Source organism: Malaclemys terrapin, chromosome 1 (assembly GCF_027887155.1).
Source record: "Malaclemys terrapin pileata isolate rMalTer1 chromosome 1, rMalTer1.hap1, whole genome shotgun sequence".
NCBI classification, from domain to species: domain Eukaryota; kingdom Metazoa; phylum Chordata; order Testudines; family Emydidae; genus Malaclemys; species Malaclemys terrapin.
In genome coordinates this window covers 351,288,389-351,304,648 of record NC_071505.1, presented here as the reverse complement: position 1 = coordinate 351,304,648, position 16,260 = coordinate 351,288,389, and positions in this window count along the sequence as shown.

Below are 16,260 nucleotides of genomic sequence, written 5' to 3'. Positions count from 1 at the left end.
TGCACCGAATTGCACAGCATTTATCAAGGTCACCCCTTGCGCTAAATGTTCTTGGGTTAGGCACAGACATTGCATAGCATAACCTATGGCAACAACAGTGTTTAATAAGCTTTCTAAACACAGCTCAGCACACAGGCCCCGGAGCTTGCAGTTTATATCCACTGAAGTCCAAGTCACACAGTCATGGTGCGTTTGACCTGGCGCATCTATGACACAGCCCTCACAATCTTCAAAAAGCTTTTCCCTAAGGCAGTGTTTAAGGATAGCATAAACCGCAACGCGTACAATAGTCCGCATAGATTCATAGATTCTAGGACTGGAAGGGACCTCGAGAGGTCATCGAGTCCAGTCCCCTGCCCGCATGGCAGGACCAAATACTGCCTAGACCATCCCTAATAGACATTTATCTAACCTACTCTTAAATATCTCCAGAGACGGAGATTCCACAACCTCCCTAGGCAATTTGTTCCAGTGTTTAACCACCCTGACAGTTAGAAACTTTTTCCTAATGTCCAACCTAGATCTCCCTTGCTGCAGTTTAAACCCATTGTTTCTGGTTCTATCCTTAGAGGCTAAGGTGAACAAGTTCTCTCCCTCCTCCTTATGACACCCTTTTAGATACCTGAAAACTGCTATCATGTCCCCTCTCAGTCTTCTCTTTTCCAAACTAAACAAACCCAGTTCTTTCAGCCTTCCTTCATAGGTCATGTTCTCAAGACCTTTAATCATTCTTGTTGCTCTTCTTTGGACCCTTTCCAATTTCTCCACATCTTTTTTAAAATGCGGCGCCCAGAACTGGACACAATACTCCAGCTGAGGCCTAACCAGAGCAGAGTAGAGCGGAAGAATGACTTCTCATGTCTTGCTCACAACACACCTGTTAATGCATCCCAGAATCATGTTTGCTTTTTTTTGCAACAGCATCACACTGTTGACTCATATTTAGCTTGTGGTCCACTATAACCCCTAGATCCCTTTCTGCCGTACTCCTTCCTAGACAGTCTTTTCCCATTCTGTATGTGTGAAATTGATTTTTCCTTCCTAAGTGGAGCACTTTGCATTTGTCTTTGTTAAACTTCATCCTGTTTACCTCAGACCATTTCTCCAATTTGTCCTGATCATTTTGAATTATGACCCTGTCCTCCAAAGTAGTTGCAATCCCTCCCAGTTTGGTATCATCCGCAAACTTAATAAGCATACTTTCTATGCCAATATCTAAGTCGTTGATGAAGATATTGAACAGAGCCGGTCCCAAAACAGACCCCTGCGGTACCCCACTCGTTACGCCTTTCCAGCAGGATTGGGAACCATTAATAACAACTCTGAGTACGGTTATCCAGCCAGTTATGCACCCACCTTATAGTAGCCCCATCTAATTTGTATTTGCCTAGTTTATCGATAAGAATATCATGCGAGACCGTATCAAATGCCTTACTAAAGTCTAGGTATACCACATCCACCGCTTCACCCTTATCCACAAGGCTCGTTATCCTATCAAAGAAAGCTATCAGATTAGTTTGACATGATTTGTTCTTCACAAATCCATGCTGGCTATTCCCTATCACCTTACCACCTTCCAAGTGTTGGCAGATGATTTCCTTAATTACTTGCTCCATTATCTTCCCTGGCCCAGAAGTTAAACTAACTGGTCTGTAGTTACCTGGGTTGTTTTTATTTCCCTTTTTATAGATGGGCACTATATTTGCCCTTTTCCAGTCTTCTGGAATCTCTCCCGTCTCCCATGACTTTCCAAAGATAATAGCTAGAGGCTCAGATACCTCCTCTATTAGCTCCTTGAGTATTCTAGGATGCATTTCATCAGGCCTGGGTGACTTGCAGGCATCTAACTTTTCTAAGTGATTTTTAACTTGTTCTTTTTTTATTTTACCCGCTAAACCTACCCCCTTCCCATTAGTATTCACTATGTTAGGCATTCCTTCAGACTTCTCGGTGAAGACCGAAACAAATAAGTCATTACGCATCTCTGCCATTTCCAAGTTTCCTGTTACTGTTTCTCCCTCTTCACTAAGAAGTGGGTCTACCCTGTCTTTGGTCTTCCTCTTGCTTCTAATGTTTTGATAAAAAGTCTTCTTGTTTCCTTTTATTCCCGTAGCTAGTTTGAGCTCATTTTGTGCCTTTGCCTTTCTAATCTTGCCCCTGCATTCCTGTGTTGTTTGCCTATATTCATCCTTTGTAATCTGTCCTAGTTTCCATTTTTTATATGACTCCTTTTTATTTTTTAGATCGTGCAAGATCTCATGGTTAAGCCAAGGTGGTCTTTGGCCACATTTTCTATCTTTCCTAACCAGCGGAATAGCTTGCTTTTGGGCCCTTAATAGTGTCCCTTTGAAAAACTGCCAACTCTCCTCAGTTGTTTTTCCCCTCAGTCTTGATTCCCATGGGACCTTACCTATCAGCTCTCTGAGCTTCCCAAAATCTGCCTTCCTGAAATCCATTGTCTCTATTTTGCTGTTCTCCCTTCTACCCTTCCTTAGAATTGCAAACTCTATGATTTCATGATCACTTTCACCCAGGCTGCCTTCTACTTTCACATTCTCAACGAGTTCCTCCCTATTTGTTAAAATCAAGTCTAGAACAGCTTCCCCCCCAGTAGCTTTTTCAACCTTCTGAAATAAAAAGTTGTCTCCAATGCAGTCCAAGAATTTGTTGGATAGTCTGTTCCCCGCTGTGTTATTTTCCCAACATATATCCGGATAGTTGAAGTCCCCCATCACCACCAAATCTTGGGCTTTGGATGATTTTGTTAGTTGCTTGAAAAAAGCCTCTTCCACCTGGTTAGGTGGCCTGTAGTAGACGCCTAGCATGACATCTCCCTTGTTTTTTGCCCCTTTAAGCCTAACCCAGAGACTCTCAACACTTCCGTCTCCTATGTCCATCTCTACCTCAGTCCAAGTGTGTACATTTTTAATATATAAGGCAACACCTCCTCCCTTTTTCCCCTGTCTATCCTTCCTGAGCAAGCTGTACCCATCCACACCAACATTCCAATCATGTGTATTATCCCACCAAGTTTCAGTGATGCCAACAATGTCATAGTTGTATTTATTTATTAGCACTTCCAGTTCTTCCTGCTTATTCCCCATACTTCTCGCATTTGTATATAGGCATCTAAGATACTGGTTTGATCTTTCCTCCCAGTTTTGTCCTGACTCTCCTTTCTCTCTGCCAATATAGCCCACACTCCCTCTTGTTTCCGACTCATTTCCCCGGTCTCCATGTTCCCCACTTACCTGTGGGCTTTGCTCACCTGTCCCCGTCGAACCTAGTTTAAAGCCCTCCTCACTAGGTTAGCCAGTCTGTGTCCGAATAGGGTCTTTCCTCTCCTCGAAAGGTGAACGCCATCTCTGCCTAGCAGTCCTTCCTCGAATAGCATCCCGTGGTCTAGGAAGCCAAAGCCCTCCTGGCGACACCATCTTTGCAGCCAGGCATTCACCTCCATGATGCATCTGTCTCTGCCCGGGCCCCTACCTTTGACAGGAAGAATTGAAGAGAATACCACCTGCGCTCCAAACTCCTTCACCCATACTCCCAGAGCCCTGTAGTCACTCTTGATCCGCTCAGTGTCACACCGCGCAGTATCATTTGTGCCCACATGGATGAGTAGCATGGGGTAGTAGTCAGAGGGCCGGATAATCCTCGACAATGCCTCCGTAACGTCTCGGATATGGGCCCCCGGCAGGCAGCATACCTCCCGAGATGAAATGTCAGGGCGACAGATGGGCGCCTCCGTCCCCCTCAGCAGAGAGTCTCCGACCACCACTACCCTACGTTTCCTATTCGCAGTGGTGGCAGCAGACTCTCCAGCCTTAGGGGTACGAGGCTTCTCCTCCTTTACTGTAGGGAGTGATTCCTTCTTTCCTGTATCAAGAAGAGCATAACGGTTACCTATAACCACGGCAGGAGGGTTCGGAGCAAGGGTGGAGCACTGCCTGCTGCCAGAAGTAACCAGCTGCCAGTGTCCACCCTGAGCCATCTCCTCCTCCACCAGTGGTGTATCAGCAGTCCTGTGTACTGGGACAGCTACCTCAGCTGTCTCCACATGGACACTGTCGAGGAATTGCTCGTGGATACGGATGCTCCTCAACCTAGCCACCTCCTCCTGTAGCTCTCCCACCTGCTGCCTGAGAGATTCCACCAGCAGGCACCTCTCACATTGGATGGTCCCCCCAGCCTGGATATCAGTAAGTGGAAATTGCAAGTTACAGTCTTTGCAAAACCACACCAGGATCTGGGTAGAGGCATCCATGCTTAGGCATTCTGTCTGGATACAGGCACAGGTGGAGGAGACAGTAGCAGTGCTGGCACAGGTTTTGCGGGTCTTCCTAACCATCGTAAGCCTCCCTCTGTCAAACTCCCGTCTGCAGCCCCCTGTCAGCTGAAAGGGTTGTTTAAGCAAGAAGTTTTGAATGTAGTTAGTTTATAGGTATTAAGGGGAATAAAGAGAAAACAGAACCGGCAAGGGACCCTCGCCCCCTTCCAAACTCCCTTGCGAAACTCCCAGTTAGCAGCTCCTGTTCGCAAAAGCTCCCTGGTCGCTTGTGCGCTGCTTTATAAAGCCCTGGCCTGTATGAATGCCCCGCCCACTGATTAAGGCTCAGCCACTTACCAGAGGCTTCTAGCTTTCAAACCTTCCTTTGAAGCTCACAGCTTCCAACTGCCAGCCACAGCACACGGTCCTTCAAACAACCAAAACAAACAAACAGACTGTTTTACGCTCACGACGTGGCACTGGCTCAGTTAGTTCTATGCCAAGCCGCCTCCTAAACTCCTCATAGCCATCATCCTCAGAGTCCTCTTCAACAACTTGTATCGGCGTTGAGCAAAAACATGGTGGGGCCAGTTCATCTTCGCTGCTTGATGCAATGCTGTCCGGGTCCTCTAGAAAGGCATTGTCGAGCTGTTGAGAGATTTTTCAGAAAAGAAAACGTGTAAGCACCCCTCGCTGCTTGTTTTTTTTTTTTTTTTAAATTTACACAACCCCCCCGGTTCCTATCCCATTACCCACCCCTCCTCCACCGCCGCTTCGTAATCATTCATTTTACCTGAGCGCCATCTTTTCCGTTCACTTTGTCCACCAGTGCCTCCCCCGAGCCACGATCGCCTTCCACCTCTGAGGGGGTGGATGAAGAGAGGCTGTCACGTTCATCGGACTGTCTCACGAGGGTTTCAGGGTCGGGTTCCGGTGTATCCAGCAACAGCTGGGCCAAAGGGCTCCCCTCGGTCGCTCCCTCCTCCTCCTCGGAACTGTCGCTGATGTAACGCTTTCTCCGCGGATGGTCAAAGACTCTCGGGGCTAAAACAAAGTCCGAAGTTCTCATGGGGGTGGTGAAGGAGTCCATGTTTCCTCTCAGCAGCCTTTCCGCGCTTTCGAAAACACGTGTCCTTGGTAAGAGATGGCCGCCTCCTCTGTCTGGCGCTGGGCTTTATGGGGTAATGGTGCTGCACTCTGATTGGCGGAGGGCCTTGGGAGGAGTTCTTAGAGGGGTCACAGGACCCACTTCTGGGCGGGTCACCCCCACCCCGGAAGTCACCCTAATTGGTCAAAATCTCTTCTCGGGGGTGGTCCTATCGGGACGAAACCCCTCCTGATTGGTAGAGGGTGGTGGGGGGAGTTCTTAGAGAGGTCACATGACACACCTGGCTTCCGGTCAGGTGGCGCCTTGACCCCAGAAGTAATACCCCATGGGGTGGGACTTTCGGTGACAGATGGGATGGACCAAGGGGGCAAGGGGCGGGGTTTGGGTTTGATTGACGGTAGGGCCCTCATACTACTGCTTCAAGAGGTGTAAGGCTTCGTTTATGGAGCAGTGTGGATAGTGAAGCCAGCTCCGACAAAACATCATTCAAAACTGCTAACGTTGTTTGGTATTCCATGGTATTCAGCTTTTTGTGGCAGTATTTAGAAACTGGATCAGTATCTTTGTACTTTGAGCATTTATTCGCAACTATAATCTTCTTCTGGAATATTTTGAGCAAGACAAAGTGCCTAGATAACCGGTGCACTTCATTGAGTGGCCTGAAAGCCATTGACTCCCATTCAGAAGCATCCACTATTTCCTGAAATTTGCATTTTCTCCTGGATGACTGACAGCACACCATGTAAACAGTTCTCATTAAGGTTTCGATGTCTCTTATCAGCTTGACCTCTTTCCATGCATCGGAAATCCCCAAGTCTTCCCGATTTGCAATGCAATGTTGTTGGACTAAGTGTGGAATATCACGTTTCAGCTGAGCTGCCATGCCATTGATTTTGCCCAGTATCACGGAGGCACCATCAGATGTGAACATCACCATTTTCATTACATCAAGTTGGTGTTTTTTATAAAACTCTTTAATTGCAGACACTATTGAAACAGCATCACATTCTTGCAATTGTAATAGTCCACTGTGACAATGTGGTTCTGGCGGAACCCAACTGAGAGTGCCAACTCAGGACAGATTGCTCAAATAGGGCAGTTACAGCCCAAGGCTGGGGTTTTTTCCACCTCTAAGGCAAACCAAACCAGCCAGACTAGGAGGACTTCGGTCTCATCCCCTGGCTAACCGCAAGTCTCACAAGCAATCTCCTTAGACACTCCAGTTTCCCAGTATTACCACCAGTGCCACTCGTTATGGGGACAAATGGTTATGAAAACCAATACCCCAGTAAAAGAAAAAGATTCTCCTGATCCCAAAGGACCAAGCCCCTGACCCAGGTCAACATACAAATCTGATCTTACCCTCAAATCACGCTGTTGCCAATCCTTTAGAATCTAAAATCTAAAGGTTTATTCATAAAAGGGAAAAGATAGAGATGAGAGTTAGAATTGGTTAAATGGAATCAATTACATACAGTAATGGCAAAGTTCTTGGTTCAGGCTTGCAGAAGAGATGGAATAAACTGCAGGTTCAAATCAAGTCTCTGGAACATCCCCAGCTGGGATGGGTCCTCAGTCCTTTGTTCAAAGCTTCAGTTTGTAGCGAAGTTCCTCCAGAGGTATGAAGCAGGATTGAAGACAAGATGGAGATGAGGCATCAACCTTATATAGTCTTTTCCAGGTGTAAGAATACCTCTTTGTTCTTACTGTGGAAAATTACAGCAAAATGGAGCCTGGAGTCACATGGGCCAGTCCCTGCATACTTTGCTGAGTTACAAGGCGTATCTGCCTTCTCTCAATGGGTCAATTGTATAGCTGATGGTCCTTAATGGGCCATCAAGCAGGCTAGGTAGAGCTAGCACCAGTTTGTCTGGGATGTCACCCAGCAGCATAGCACAAGTTTGAAACACAGACAGTATAGAGCCAATACCCACAACTTCAACTACAAAATTGATACACACATATAGACAGCATAATCATAACGCATACACCATAACCTTGTCTTAGACACCCCATTTGACCCCCTTTATACAAGATCTGGGTGCCACTACAGGACCTAGGTCGCAACACTGATCTATATGGTCCCAGATTATATCAATAACGTCACATCCATCAAATGAAGTTTTATAGTCTGCAGAATTTATGGATCTATATTTAAAGGAGAGTATCAAGTATCTGTTAATGGATATATCAGTGCTTTCCTCAACAGCAAGAATAGGAAACATTGCCGATGCTATTTCATTCATGAGGTCATTTTGGACAATGCAGTTGATTAATTTCAAGAAATTCAAAAGCATAATTTTTACTTCTCCAGTTCGCTGGTATGTGCACATACTTTTCCATATGGTCATTAATATCCTGAACAGAAAGCATTGAGCTGTTCATTTTAATAGCCAACATCACAATGTCAATAAGTACCTTGATTTCTTCTGGGTTTGAGCGCTTGCGTTCAAGATTAATTTGCCTCCTCTGCTTTTCAGCTGGACTTTCAAGAATCATGCTAAGCAATGTGCTCCGTAAGGAACGGTTTTTGTTTCTAAGTCTTGTTACATCATTGATAAGAACATAAGAACGGCCGTACTGGGTCAGACCAAAAGTCCATCTAGCCCATTATCCTGTCTGCTGACAGTGACCAATGCCAGGTGCCCCAGAGGGAATGAACCTAACAGGTAATGATCAAGTATCAAAGGGGTAGCCGTGTGTGTTGCTTTTTACACATCCAGACTCAGAGTAGTCTTGTGGCACCTTAAAGACTAACAGATGTATTGGATTATGCTTGGGCGTCGCATAACGATCAAGTGATCTCTCTCCTGCCATCCATCTCCACCCTCTGACAAACAGAGCCTAGGGACACCATTCCTTACCCGTCCTGGCTAATAGCCATTAATGGACTTAACCACCATGAATTTATCCAGTTTTCTTTTAAACGCTGTTATAGTCCTAGCCTTCACAACCTCCTTAGGCAAGGAGTTCCACAAGTTGACTGTGCGCTGTGTGAAGAAGAACTTCCTTTTATTTGTTTTAAACCTGCTGCCTATTAATTTCATTTGGTGACCCCTAGTTCTTGTATTATGGGAATAAGTAAATAACTTTTCCTTATCTACTTTCTCCACATCACTCATGATTTTATATAGCTCTATCATATCTCCCCCCCCCCCGTCTCCTCTATTCCAAGCTGAAAAGTCCTAGCCTCTTTAATCGCTCCTCATATGGGACCCGTTCCAAACCCCTAATCATTTTACTTGCCCTTCTTGGAAACTTTTCTAGTGCCAGTATATCTTTTTTGAGGCGACTAGACCACATCTATATGCAGCATTCAAGATGTGGGCATACCATCGATTTTATATAAGGGCAATAATATATTCTCAGTCTTATTCTCTATCCCCTTTCTAATGATTCCTAACATCCTGTTTGCTTTTTTTGACCGCCTCTGCACACTGCGTAGACGTCTTCAGAGAACTATCCACGATGACTCCACGATCTTTTTTCTGATTCGTTGTCGCTAAATTAGCCCCCATCATATTATATGTATGGTTGGGGTTATTTTTTCCAATGTGCATTACTTTACATTTATCCACATTAAATTTAATTTGCCATTTTGTTGCCCAATCACTTAGTTTTGTGAGATCTTTTTGAAGTTCTTCACAGTCTGCTTGGGTCTTAACTATCTTGAGCAGTTTAGTATCATCTGCAAACTTTGCCACCTCACTTTTTACCCCTTTCTCCAGATCATTTATGAATAAGTTGAATAGGATTGGTCCTAGGACTGACCCTTGGGGAACACCACTAGTTACCCCTCTCCATTCTGAGAATTTACCATTAATTCCTACCCTTTGTTCCCGGTCTTTTAACCAGTTCTCAATCCATGAGAGGGCCTTCCCTTTTATCCCATGACAACTTAATTTACATAAGAGCCTTTGGTGAGGGACCTTGTCAAAGGCTTTCTGGAAATCTAAGTACACTATGTCCACTGGATCCCCCTTGTCCACATGTTTGTTGACCCCTTCAAAGAATTCTAATTGATTAGTAAGACACGATTTCCCTTTACAGAAACCATGTTTACTTTTGCCCAACAATTTGTTCTTCTATGTGTCTGACAATTGTATTCTTTGCTATTGTTTCGACTAATTTGCCTGGTACTGACGTTAGACTTACGGGTCTGTAATTGCTGGGATCACCTCTAGAGCCCTTTTAAAATATTGGCGTTACGTTAGCTATCTTCCAGTTGTTGGGAACAGAAGCTGATTTAAAGGACAGGTTACAAACCATAGTTAATAGTTTTGCAACTTAACATTAACAAGTCACCGGGACCAGATGGCATTCACCCAAGAGTTCTGAAAGAACTCAAATGTGAAGTTTATCAATTAATTCCAAAACCTCCTCTCGTGACACTTCAATCTGTGACAGTTCCTCAGATTTGTTACCTACAAAAGCCGGCTCAGGTTTGGGAATCTCCCTAACATCCTCAGCCGTGAAGACTGAAGCAAAGAATTCATTTAGTTTCTCTGCAATGACTTTATCGTCTTTAAGCGCTCCTTTTGTATCTCGATCATCGAGGGGCCCCATTGGTTGTTTAGCAGGCTTCCTGCTTCTGATGTACTTAAAAAACATTTTGTTATTACCTTTGGAGTTTTTGGCTAGTTCTTCAAATTCCTCTTTGGCTTTTCTTATTACATTTTTACACTTAAGTTGGCAGTGTTTATGGTCCTTTCTATTTATCTCACTAGGATTTGACTTCCACTTTTTAAAGGAAGTCTTTTTATCTCTCACTGTTTCTTTTACATGGTTGTTAAGCCACGGTGGCTCTAGTTTTTTAGTTCTTTTACTGATTCTTAATTTGGGGTATACATTTAAGTTGGGCCTCTATTATGGTGTCTTTAAAAAGTGCCCATGCAGCTTGAAGGGATTTCATTCTATTCATTGTACCTTTTTAATTTCTGTTTTAACTAACCCCCTCATTTTTGCCTAGCTCCCCTTTTTGAAATTAAATGCCACAGTGTTGGACTGTTGAGGTGTTCTTCCCACCACAGGGATGGTAAATGTTATATTATTATTATTGACACTATTTCCAAGCGGTCCTGTTATAGTTAACTCTTGGACCAGCTCCTGTGCTCCACTCAGGACTAAATCAAGAGTTGCCTCTCCCCTTGTGGGTTCCCGTACCAGCTGCTCCAAGAAGCAGTCATTTAAAGTATCAAGAAATTTTGTCTCTGCATTTCATCCTGAGGTGACATGTTCCCAGTCAATATGGGGATAATTGAAATCCCCCACTATTATTGAGTTCTTAATATTGATAGCCTCTCTAATTTCCCTTAGCATTTCATCATCACTATCACTGTCCTGGTCAGGTGGTCAATAACACTGGTCTACAATTTTTGAGAAGTCGTCTGCTTCAGAGATAAAATGTGCTATTTATTATGTATTTTGATGTGCTGAATTCAAATATGACAATTAAAACAACTGGCTACTGTTTCTAAGATATTTAAGTTTTTACATTTTATGTCTGTGTATTGTGTAGATAGAGTTTTAATCATAAATTGTAAACCTAGGTCTTTTCATGTGTTTATCGTTGCTTTACATGATAATATTTCACCTGTCCTGTTTATGTAACACTTTAAAAATCAGCAAAAGGGTTATATAAATACAATTTATTATGAAACAAAATGCAAAAAACTATTATGTATATAGTTTAGTCCTATTCAGTGTCTACTTGGCGCTTCTTGGCTTGTCTCTTGTATTCATTAAATGGAGCATCTCTTGTCACTGTCCAGCAATAGTCTGCAAGCATTGATGGGCTCCATTTGCCCTGATAGCATTTCTCCATTGTTGCAATGTCCTGGTGAAATCGTTCGCCGTGATCGTCGCTCACTGCTCCGCAGTTCGGTGGAAAAAAATCTAGATGAGAGTGCAAAAAATGTATCTTCAGTGACATTTTGCAACCAAGGCTTTTGTATGCCTTGAGGAGGTTATCCACCAACAATCTGTAGTTGTCCGCCTTGCTGTTTCTGATAAAATTTATTGCCACTAAGTGGAAGGCTTTCCATGCCGTCTTTTCCTTGCCACGCAGTGCATGGTCAAATGCATCATCTCGAAGAAGCTCACGAATCTGAGGACCAACAAAGACACCTTCCTTTATCTTAGCTTCACTTAACCTTGGAAATTTTCCACGGAGGTACTTGAAAGCTGTTTGTGTTTTGTCAATGGCCTTGACAAAGTTCTTCATCAGACCCAACTTGATGTGTAAGGGTGGTAACAAAATCTTCCTTGATTCAACAAGTGGTGGATGCTGAACACTTTTCCTCCCAGGCTCCAATGACTGTCGGAGCGGCCAATCTTTCTTGATGTAGTGGGAATCTCTTGCACAACTATCTCATTCGCAGAGAAAACAGCAGTACTTTGTGTATCCAGTCTGCAGACCAAGCAAGAGAGCAACAACCTTCAAATCACCACAAAGCTGCCACTGATGTTGGTCATAGTCAGGGCCGGCTCTAGGTTTTTTGCTGCCCCAAGCAAAAAAAAAAATTTGGCTGCCCCCTCCCCCCCCGTTCTTTTCTTTTGGCTTTTACACATGTTTGCACTTTGCAGTTTTGTTTTGACTTTTTTTAAAATTAAAAAAAAAATGAAAACAGAATTTGTAGTTAGTGAAATAAAAGAATTTCCTACTAGTGTAATTTTAACATTTAATTTTAACAAAAACACAATTACAAACAATTTGAGTTCAACTATACACTGTAATGAAAAACTTTAGTGTCTTCCAGTTTCTCATAAATTAAAAGAATTTATATGAACTGAATTTTTCTGGTTTTTATACTTGTGTAGTCTTTTAATAAGTCAGTGAAATCTAAATTTTTTGCAATAGTATTTTCAATTGAAATGAATGCCAGTCCTGACATACGATTTTGAGACATGGTGGACCTCAAATAATTTTTTAGTAATTTCAGTTTTGAGAAACTGCATTCACCAGAAGCCACTGATACTGGTAATGTTAAAAGAATGCGTAATGCTATAGCAGTGTTTGGACTGAAAAAATCATTTCTTGCTATAAATTCTAATACTTTTAGAGGAGAAGTTTTAGGACTTATTAGCTCAGATAAAGCTATTAATTCATCATACAGTTCTACTGCATCAATGTCAACAGCGTTATCAGTACTGAGCGCTAAATGTAGGTCTTGGCACTGCTTCACAAGGTCTTCTTTGGAAAACTTATTTCGAATTTTTATACAATATTGGAAATATTAAAAAGTTGCACAATGACCATGCAACTGACAAAATCTTTCTTCAATGGAAGTTATATCTACATCCAAAATACAATAGAAACATTCAACTTTAAACCTTTTGTTTGGATTGAGAATAGGATCATCATGAGCCTCATAACAAAACTGTCTTGTTTTTTTCCCGAGGACGAAGGAATTTTTGAGGTGCAAACGTTGGTTCAAAATCAAGATTCTCTGCTATTGTTGTTGCTTCTTTGACAGTTTCTTCAAATCCTTCATCTGAACGGTATTTTTTTAAATATTCCAGCGTTTTATTCAAAATCATCTTTGCCTCAGATATGTCTATGGTTATGTTCTGCATAACTTTGCTGGTCAAACTAATTTGATTTCGAATATTGTGCCAAATAACCGTGCAACATGAAAATTGAAACTGCATCATTTTCTGAGCCAATGTTTCAGCTTCATGTCAAAATGAAGGATCATACGACAAGTCCTGGCTTATTTTGAATAGTGCATCGTAAATCTCTCCTGATGAATATCTGAATGGTCTAATAGCTTCTATCCTGCTTTCCCATCTAGTTTGACTCAGAGGTTTAAGTGTGAGTTTTTGTTCAAGATGCTTCTTCAAGCCCAACGGTGTGTGGAAGCACTAAAAAAGTTGTAAATTGCTTGCACTGTGGTAAAATATGAAACGGCATCTTTAGATGATTTGGCGGCATCACTGACAACCAGATTGAGCGAATGCGCATGGCAAGGAATGAAAAAAGCTCGATTGTTTAAATTCAATATTTTTTGCTGTACACATGCATGTCGTCCTCACATGTTTGAGTCGTTATCGTACCCTTGGCCGCACATATTTTCTAAAGGTATTCCATAGTGTTCCAATCTCTGTAGAATTACATCTGTGAGGGCTTTCCCAGTGGTTTCGTTCACTGGTATAAATTCTAGAAAGTGTTCACAAATTTTCACGTCTGCATTTTCATCAGTTTTCAGAAATCGTAAAACTATTGACGTGCTCGGTTTTGCTCAGATCTTGAGTACAATCAACTATAATTGAGTAATATTTGGCATGTTTCAAATTCGATAAAATTTCATTACGCACTCCATTAGAAATGAATTCTATTATCTCATTTTGTGTATTTTTACCCAAATAATGGGTGTGAATCTCTCCATCTTTCACTCTTCGTACATGCTCAGCCATAACATTATCAAATTTTGCCAATAACTCAACCAATTTTAAGAAATTTCTATTGTTGTTCTCATATAAAATATCTGAGGATCCACGGAATGCGAGGCACTGTTCGGCTAGGAAATTAATGATTGCCAGTAAACGTTCCAACACTGCTTGCCAACGTAGAATTTCTGAATTTAGTTGATGTTGCTGTACCACATCGATTGTTGTACCGGTACGTAATCTGACAGCTCAATCCAATTTGTCAATGAGCATAAATGATTTTTTGATGTTTAATGTTCTTTCAAATGCTGATGCAAATTTCGCCAGTCCATTAAAACCTGCAGTTGCCAGAAAGATGTCCGAGTTACAGAACAGTTTGCAGCAAAAACAAAAAACTACATCTTTGGTCTGTGAATACACTAACCATGATCTATTAATTTGTTCCCCATTTTTCATTTTTTTCTTCATACTGGATGGCATAAATCGACGATTTGACTCATTAAATGGATATTCAAATGTAGGATCTAGTTTTGAAGGGCCTTTTTTCATAATAATAATTCACATGGTATCAGTAATTATTGTCGGCCATGTACTTGGATCCGATCCTATGTCAGTCTCTCCACCTTCCAATAATTGTTCAGTTTTAGATTTGGATAACAGTTCTTCATTTCTGGACTCTTCAGCTGAAGTAGTAAATCTTTGGATGGATTGTGATTGTTCGTCTTTATCAGTTAGTGAAGATAATCTTTGGTCAGACTGCTGTTCATCTTTATCAGTTGATAAAGGTAATCTTTGGTTTGATCGGTCTTCATCAGTTGATGAATAATCATCTTCAATTCATTGCTTAGAGCTTTCTCCTTGATTGTCGACTTTTTTAAAATAGTTTTTCTAATTCTTTTTGCCGTTTCTCTTTGTTGCCGGTAAGCAGCACCAGAAAGTCGTTTTCGGTTTTGTCCCGGCATTTTAGCCCTATAACCACTGGCACCAACGTGAAACCGAAATTAGTGCGAATGGCGCCGATAGGGCAGCACAGTGCACACACGTAATCGTGATTTGAGTGACCGTGTCACAACATGACATGATATTTTTCACGTCACGCTCCTATTGCGCTACTGTACTTGCCGTAGATAAGGCTCTAGTCATTGGGGCGAGAGCGCTCCCCACGAGCTCGGATACACACTGGACTCAGCCCTGCTGGTGTTTTCCCAGCGCTGAGGCTGCCCTGCTGGGAGCCCGAGGGGCATGCAATGGAGAGAGCTCTGTGGCTGGAGGAGCCAAGGAAGAGGTGCTGGGCTTGCTGGACAGATGCTGCCCCTCTCTGCCAGGTTGCTCGCCCCCTGCAGGAGGGGAGGCAGAAGGAGACTCCAGGCACTGGAGTGCTGTGAGGGGCTGGGGAGGGAGGCAGCAGCCTCTGGGGCCCCAGCAGGCAGAAGCTCCCCAGGGGTCCTGGGGACCCTCCCGCCCGGCCCGACTCTTACCTTGCTGCAGATCTGGCCCGAGGCGGAGTCATCTCCGGTCACCGCTGCTCCCAGGGCCAGGGGTTGGGGCTGCTGCTGGATCCCAGCCCTGCTCATCCTTGGGCTTCGCCTTGGCCGTGGCACGAGCTGGGCTCAGCCCGGGCTGCCGCTCCACTCCCCTCTCCCCTCCCCTGGCAGGAAGCGGCGCAGAGAGGAGGAGGAGGAGGCAGAGGCGGGGACAAGCCAAGGAGGAGCGGACCGCCCGGGCGCCATGTTCCCCCATCCTCTGCAGCCGGAGCAGGGCAATTTGCCACATAAAAAAAGAAAATCAAGTATTGCAGGGCATGATAAAGAAATTTACCCTATTTTTTTTCCCCAACTTGTTCCTCTAACCTTTTCTCTTTTTGGTTGGCCTCCCTGAGAGGGTCTAATTATCTTTGTACCCCTGTCGCTATCACTCATATGGAAAAAGGCAGAAAGATGGAAAGTAGGTTTTTCATGCAGGGAGGCGTTCTCCTGTCCGCAGGATGCCAAGCGGGAGTATAAGTCCCTGCATGCTTCCCACAAAAGCCAGATTGCTGCTGAATCCCTTTTACTCGTAGTAGGCTTGTACAGGATTATATACTGTGCAAGCCTATACTCTAAATCTGAAATGGTACATGCATCTACCTGCCCCCCTTCAGTCCACGGACTGTCCCCAAACCTTTGTAATACTTGTTTAAAGGGTGCGGGTTCTTAAACATTGCCTTTTGTACCTTGTTTTTCTCTAAGAATATCTTTAGACAGTGTTTAAGAAAACATTTTCCCCCACAATTGTGAGCAACAACGAACCAAAACACAAAACCAAATTGATATATATCAGTCACTATAACCTCCTCACTTCTAGAAGAGCAATTTCACCATTCAACTCCTGAAAGAGCAATTTCACTATTGTAATAATATCCAAACCTAAACTCCTGTTTCCTTCAGAGTTTGTGTTAATCAATTGAAAGTTTCCAATCTTTTCCCTAGAATGCCAGGCTTATTAAAGCTGGTGG